This window comes from Cheilinus undulatus, linkage group 15, assembly GCF_018320785.1.
Source record: "Cheilinus undulatus linkage group 15, ASM1832078v1, whole genome shotgun sequence".
Classification (NCBI taxonomy): domain Eukaryota; kingdom Metazoa; phylum Chordata; class Actinopteri; order Labriformes; family Labridae; genus Cheilinus; species Cheilinus undulatus.
This window is the reverse complement of record NC_054879.1, coordinates 36,834,922-36,842,984: the sequence shown is the minus strand read 5'-3', so window position 1 is coordinate 36,842,984 and position 8,063 is coordinate 36,834,922. Positions and strand designations below refer to the sequence as shown.

Genomic DNA, 8,063 nt, shown 5'->3' with positions numbered 1-8,063 from the left:
ACCTTTACTAAATATGTATCTCTTAGATATAGTTTGACAGATACATGGTAAAAATGTTTATGAAATAGCATAAAAATTTTCATCACATTCCAACTCTAAATTTGAACCAGTCCGGTAGAATAGCATATGGGCATCGTATGTGAAAACGAGGTATGAGATGTAGGCCTACACTCTGCAGCCAAACCCCTTTCCAGAAAAAAACAAACAAAAAAAAAAAAAACTCTGAAAAACAGAGACAAACAAATTAACCTAGAGAAACATAGCAGATTTTTATTTTCCTCATATGAATGCACTATGCCTATCTGTAAAATACATCAAAAACTACTTGAACACACGTCCTCGTCGGGCTTCCGTACTTTTCACCCCTTCAAACGGGATACTTTAAAATAAAACAGTCTCTGTGTTCCCCGAAATCTTCCTTCCTTCTCCCCCTCCTCACAGACACCTTCCTTCCCTCCTTTCCTTCCCTCAGGCCGTCAAAGCCACCTCGGTGCCTGGCTGAAGAAGAAAAAAAAAATCAGTCCTCGCTGGCTCCGCCCCTCAAACTCAGATGTGGATGTGAGAAAAAAAGGCCAGCAACAGTGTGACAGACATCACAGCCCTCCGGTCCGCGTAGTATCTGGCCGAGTGAACGGCGAGCAGAGGCGAGCCAAACCGAGCCGCATGCTCGCGGTGCAACAAGGCGAACGAGAGCGAAATGGACCGGCGGACAGGAGCAGCGGCAGCACGAGCATCATCCAGTGAGGACCGACACAGTATTTAGGTAAGGCTTTGTTCGCGTTCCGCAGCATTTCCATGCAGATCTGAGCGCTTTGTGCAGGACACGGAGCTGCTCAGGGGGGGAGGATGTGCACGCACGGTGTTCGGTTTGAACCATCCAACATTTTGGGTTCTGTTCGATCAACACTGCGTGGAGAAAATGTGGCAGAGAGCCCTTTGTCATCGTTACTTTACTCGGGAACACGGTGATCATCACGGGAAGCTCATTTAACTGCAGCTCATTTAGTCTATGCGCGGCTCTTTAACGCTCACATACTGATCCACACAGAGAAAAATGGGTTTATTAAACATGAGGCGAATTATTGAGTGGCATATCTCCCTGGGCGTCAGTTATTGATGCTCTCGTGTTTGGTGCTGCTCAGTTCTCATTGGAAATCAGGTTTTTGTTCACTGAAGAAACTGAGTTCATTCACAGCTGAGGGAGAAGCCAGGCCTGCATGCTGCTCTACAACTTGGGGAGAAGATGCAGTGGTTTATGGTTCCCTTGGCACTTACTCATTGTTGAACAGCTTCATGCACATCATGCAAAACAGGAAACCAAAACCTTCAGGGTAGGACATACTAATAATGTGTGCCTTGCAACCTCATGATTTCATTTTAATGTGTTTATCTTTATACAACGTAGGAGTACAAGTAGTGGTAGTGGGTGCCTTGTGCCAAAAAAGACACAACTAATCATCTTAACACAAAATAGATGCAGGAGTTTATTGATCACATGCACCGATCTGTTGGTGTTTACAATGCTGGTGCTCCAAAAGTTAATTTTATCTGCAGCTTTAAGAACACTAACATGCTGCTTCTTGCAAACTGTTTATTTTACATCATTACGCTTTCACATTCACGCAGCTGCACCGTTCCTCAGCCGTGGCGGGCTTTTGTTTGGAGCAATTTTAATTAGTGACAGCCAGATACCATCTCCACTTCTCGAACCAAGTTAAACACAGAAAAGTGTCCCCTATCACCTTCACATCACAGGACGGCGGTGAAAGCTTTTGTGAAGTGGAGGAAAAACATGCAAGTGTCAAGGGTAATTAAGTGATTCCTTTGTGTGTCTGTGTGCCTTTTTGAAGTGTTGTGTTGTTTCGAATCCACAAACAGGAAGCTTGGGGGATCTCACTCTGAGCTAGTGAGATTTGCCTCAAAGTTGTAGAGATGCACGATCGCATCACCTTTGAGAAACAACAGCGGAGGTCGAGAGAAACTCATTACAATAGCACACATGCAAACGTTCACTCTTCTCTGTAGTCCACTGCAATCAAAGGAACCAGTCTGTTCTTTGTATTCTTTCCTCGGGCAGCATGAAGAAGAAAACGCAAAGCGTCTCTCCAGGTTATAGTGACATTGCGTCAGGAAAAGTGTCGTTTTGTTTGTGGGTGCAGCTGCTTGAATAATTGCGTTCCCTCTGGTTTTCAAAGCTGTTGTGATGAGAACAAAAGTTGAATCTGGTAGACAGTGTTCTTAGCCTGCAGAGTGGAGCAGAAGAGACAAACATTATATAAAGCTTAAGCTAAATAATTCATCTCTTCTGTGCTGGAGCATTCTCAACTATAGATGCTGCTCTCCTCTCTAATGATGCATTATGGATGTACTGATGGATACCTGATAAATGCACATACTGTTCCTATCACCAGTGTGCTGAAGGGTTCTTGTGGAGCATCTGCATTATTACTCTTTCACATAAATATCTAATTACTGCTACACACCGGCTGGCACCTCTTTGTCTCTGCAGCTGGATGTTTATGGTCTAAAATGTGGCGCCCTCTCACTGAGCGTGCAGAGTACAGGTGTGAGTATGAGGGTTGTATATACTAAACATTACACTCAGAAATTCCACTCAGAGAGGGTACTTACTTTCTGATTTTTTTCCACCAGAATGCATAAAGTCTAAACCTTCATCACTCCACACTCATCCAGTTTGCTTTGCATGCAGGTGAAGTTAGTCAATTAATTGTGTAAGTTGCCCCAAAAAATTAAGTTTAAAAATGTATTCTGACTGAAAACTCTCTACATTAACTTCTTGAAGTCTGATTAACACTCCTGCTGTGTTCAGCATTATTTGCTGTCAAAAGTTGGGAAAGTTACCAAAATAATTAACTTTTTGGCACCCTTCTGTCTGGTACCAAGTGTACCCATCCAACCAAGGAGTGGAGCTAGACTCACTGCAGTGTATTGATTGGACGTAAAAGTCTTCACTTCCCATGTGACAGTAATAATGATGGACAAGTACAAAATGTGCCACATTTTCTTTACTAAGATAGACAGCTTCTCTCCCTCATTTTGTCAGGCTTTTAGAGGAAAAGGTGATATACTGTTCAGCAAATAAACTTTGTGGGACACCGGCTAATGAAATGATAGCTCTGGTCAAAATGACAAGTTAGGAGCATAGCTGCAGCCAGCTCTTCCTGGCAATTTCTGGATATTTTTAACACATTTAAGGGTGTTTTCACACCTGAAAGTCTGCAGCATGGTTTGTGTTTTTTCACATTGTATACACTCACCAGCATTCACCAGGTGTGTACCTGCTAGAACCAGGTTGGACCCCCTTTTTCATTCAGAACTGCCTTAATTCTTCCTTGGTTCGTATTGATATGATGGCATCACGCAGTTGCTGCACATTTGTCGACTGCACATCCATTATGCGAATCTCCCATTCCACTGCATCCCAAAAGTGCTCTATTGGTTTGAGATCTGGTTGACTGTGGAGGCTATTGGAGTACAGTGAACTCACCATCGTGTTCAAGAAACCAGTTTGAGATGATTTGAGCTTTTTGATGGTACATTATCCTGGTGGAAGTAGCCATCAGAAGACGGGTGCACTGTAGTTATTAAGGGATGGACATGATCAGCAACAATACTCAGATGGCATGTGACATTTGAATGGTGCTCAGTTGGTACCAAGGGGCCTAAAGTGTGCCAAGAAAATCTCCCCCACACCATTACACCACCAGCAGCAGCCTGAACCATTGATACAAGGCAGCTGAAATCGAGACTCATCAGACCAGGCAACGTTTATGCAATCTTCTATTGTCCAACTTTGGTGAGCCTATTCAAATTGAAGCCTCTCTTTCCTGTTCTTATCTGACAGGAGTGGGACCTGGTGTGGTGTTCTGCTGCTGCTGTCTCTAATCTGCTTCGAGGTTTGTTGTGTTGTGCATTCAGAGATGGTATTCCTTAAACCTAGGTTGTAATGAGTGCTCATAAGTTGCAGCCATCTGATTGGCTGGTTAGACATTTGTGCTAACAAGCAATTGAACAGGTGTACCTAATAAAGTGGCCGGTGAGTGTATATTTGGGTTGGTTGGTTTTAGTTTTACACTTTAATGATTGCTGAAGCACTGATAGACTTTACATGACAAACCTGTGTGATATTGTCATCAACTAGGTGGGTTGCATGTCTCTGAAATTTACATTGATTGGTTAGTTGGCTAGCAAGCGCCTAATGTCAGCACATTTAGTAATGCGCAAAGCTTGCTTGCAGCAAAATATGATATATACCATACTGATGATTTACTACTACATTCTGCACCAACCAAGGCAAGCCCGAGTTCATCCTAGGAGCTTCCTCATTAGGCAACAGTTTTATCATTGTAAGCAAGAAAGAAGAAGCCAATATGCAATCCTGCGACCATTTGACGCTGACTCTGGGGATAAGGTGATTCGTGGTTTATCACAGAGTATCACGCACCTTCATATAGTGCTGCCACAGTTTCTTTATCTTCTGGTGGCAGTGTTCTCCCATATACACTCTCTTTCATCCTCTCTGAAAACAGTTGGAAAGTTTCCGTATTTTTTAACATCAGACATTTGGTCTTCTCTTCTCCCGATGTGATTTCAAGGCTCATTTTTAACCCTTAGAGCTCACAGCTATTTTTTTCACTATCATGTCTCGTCTGGACTTTTGTCTTAAAAATCTTGTAAAACATCAACCCTTTGGTGCACAGTCAAGCTCTATACATCTTTTTTTTTTTCAGGACAACCTGGGCTTTAAGAATATATCTACTACAGTAATGTCACTTGAATTTTGAAAAAGTTATAGGTCTCTAAAGACAAAATAAAAAAACAAATTGGAATTTGAAACTCAAAGATTTTCATTGATAACACACAGTAAACAATAGTGACAAAGCATTTTCTTTGCACAGACTTGTTCTCCCATTTCTTGGGGACAAAACTGTGAAAAAATAAACATTCTGTGACAAACTGTTTTGAAAATATCTACATATATACAACAAAAGTCCATGAGCTACTTTTGCAGTTAGATACATTTGTGCTGTTCCTTTAAGCAGTAGAGAAGCAACTAGTCGACTACAGCTCCCACAATGCTTTACTCTCAAGCATCTCAAGCGTTGCCCTCAACAAATATGGCGGAATCCACCGAATAAAGCCAAGATATAATATCGAAAATGGATTAAAAATGGACAAAAAGACGCTTATTACCGGATCTAACACAGTGGATTTAATCTTTAAAGATCCCGAAAATTCACCGAAGTTTCGGGTTCGCTAGAATGGCGTCCTTAAAGACTACGGAGACATCGAGGGCAGCAAAAGAACGGCAAGAAAGTCAGCTTTCAGAAGAAAAAAAGAATAAGTCTCTACGACGTATGATTCAAAAGTTATTAATGTTTTTCTAAACTGTGTCACTTCTTGCTGTATACGACAACTCTGTCTTCAGAGACCCCAGGAAGTTAGCCAAGTTCTGAGCTCTCTAGAAAATGTTCTGTAAGAGCTACGAGTACATGAAGCACAAAGGTACAACCCAGAGCTCTCACAGGGAAAAACAAGCTAGTGCCTATGACTTGCGGTACCAAACTTATTAAGCAATTTAAAAAGGGGAGTGCCGCTGGAGTTCTAAGGGTTAATGTCCTTTTTCTGGTTCTCATGCTGTAATTACATTGATAGGAATGTCTGAACCATTCAACATAATGATTTTACATTGGGCATGAACTGGACCGTGGTTCAGTTTGGTCTGCACCGAGACTACCTCTTTTGGCCAGACCAAGGTTTGTTCTGGGTCGTGGTCCAGGGGAGGTTTTATACCTGTCACTTAGGTTCAGATCAAACTGAAAAGTCAGAAAGTCTTGACCAAACAGATGAAGTGTGATTGCACCCCAAGAAAGTTAGAGGATCTGGCTCCTATTCAAAGGACTGTTTCCTTTGGACTAAATTAAATGTCTGTGCTGTGCTTTTGTCAAAATGTACAGTGGGTCAAGCACCAGAGGAATTTTTTGACCTCGTACAAACCAGCTCTAAACAACCATTCTCAGTAAAGTCTCTTGTGTGTCTCTTTGACTACATAGAAGCCCTTTGGTGCTACCATGGCTTTGGGAGGAGACTAATGGGTGGAGATGGACCAGGTAAGGGGCAGGTTATTATTTAATGACTCTTTGTGACGTCCTAGTGAGCAGAAGTTCTGACGAGACAATCAGATTTCGTGTTCTTAGACATAGACGAACCACAAACAAAGGAGTGAGTTGACACTTTTTGTGGGCCGTTAGATGTTTTGGATAAGCAAATATATTGTGGCTTTTGTTTATTAGCAGAGCTGAATTATCTGGAACTCTTAAAAGAGCTGGAATTTCCATCATTGGATGGGATCGGGATGGATATTTGCCATGGAAATTCAAAGTAGATCAGGGTTTACTGTGCCAACCTGTGCCCAGCTGTTCTGAACCAGACCAGTCTGTTTGGTGGAAACTCACCACAAAGTGCAGTCGAAGGCCAGATTACTCTTGCATACATAAACTACTATGAGTGAAAGATAGTGTGACAGTGATGTGCACATGCACATTGTCTCTCTCTATGTATTTGGGTTCTAGTGCTACCTCGGTTCATATCAGTTGTTCTGGTTTCTTCATATGACAGTCTAGGGGTTTTATGATGTTTGAGTGAATTTTGTTGGATGGATTTTTCATAGTTTTTTTGTTTTGTTTTGTTCATGTGTGTTTTTTCTTCAAAGCACTTTGTAAACCCCTGTTTTTAAAAGCGGTATGCCGTTATCATCATGTGCATATGTCACATCATTAGACGTGCAATGTTAGTGACCAGAAGTACGCCACCTCCACGTCTGTGTTGTAGGATCAAAACCAAAACTTCCAGTTTTCCTGTTTTCATAACTAAGCAGCATTTAGGTCTGTCTGATATCACCTTCAGTAGTCAGAGAATAGAGAACTGTGCATGCAGAGTCTGTCTCCCCTGCATGTATGTCCAGACTACAGTTGACCCTACTATTGTCACAGATACACCTGCATGATAATGGGGCAGATGCTCAATTTTGTGGCGTATGTTTAGTGAGTGCATTAGCTTTATCAACAGCACCTTGTCACAGTGCTCTTTAGTATCAGTCTTTTAATGGCATGGATGTGTAAATTGTTCACTTGACAGCGCTGCAAGACTTTAAACTTTCTTGGAGTGTGAGAATCACAGTAGCTTAACATGGGAAGCTTTTGTTCAATCACAAGCTGCACTCATGGGGGTAGTCTGGTTTGATAACTTTTGACATTAATGTAAATAATGCCCTAAATCTATATGATTTTATTTTCTTTTTAAATTGAAATTGCAATATATATATCACAGAAAGGAAAAATATTTTTTTTCCAGTATTGTTCAGCGCTAGTATATACTTCAGTTTATCCCAGGCACTCGACGGCTTCTAACAACAGTTTATGACTCAAAGGTCAAACAACATAAAAAAAAATCCAGGTTGCAAACAAGACAAAGGTATGGCCATGGCGAATGACAGAACAAGAGCCACATATTTTTGGAAAGACAAAAAGAAACACTTTATGTTGGAGTTAAATATAAAACTGTTGAATGTGACTGCTGAGTGGTTTTTATGTGACAAGATGAGTCTACCAGAACAAGGTCCTATAGTTAATACCTGAAAGGGGACATAAGACAAATCCTTGTGCCAATAATTTTTTTTTTCCGTAGTGATTCCAAACTTGGACAAGGAAGGAAGTCCGTTTTTATGGTCTCATCAAGCCATTAACTTTGCTTGAATAATTTGTGATTGCACATGTGCTGGCTGAAGTTTTGCTCTAACCTTTTTTACTTTCAGTTTGCATTATGCACTCACAAAATTAACAATAGAATTTTCATCTATGCTTCCACTGCTCAAAATCTGATTTACTTTCATTAACAACTTCTGCATCCTGTCATCAATCCAGACAAAAGAGATTACAACAGACGTGATACAAAATAGCACCTCATGAATAATACGTCTACTCTGTGAACAACTACAAAAGGCAGCACTGAAGCCTGTAAATGATTCACCTTCCCGAAGCGTC

General features: G+C 41.3%; 1 protein-coding gene across 1 annotated transcript in view; it reads left to right on the top strand.

The window, feature by feature from the left end:
* Positions 1–618: 618 nt before the first annotated feature.
* st6gal2a (ST6 beta-galactosamide alpha-2,6-sialyltranferase 2a) overlaps positions 619–8,063 on the top strand; it is a 111,806-nt gene continuing 104,361 nt past the window's right edge. The window contains exon 1 of the mRNA XM_041807255.1: positions 619–763. The gene's annotated coding sequence lies outside the window, so the exon portion shown is untranslated. The remainder of the gene's footprint in view (positions 764–8,063) is intronic.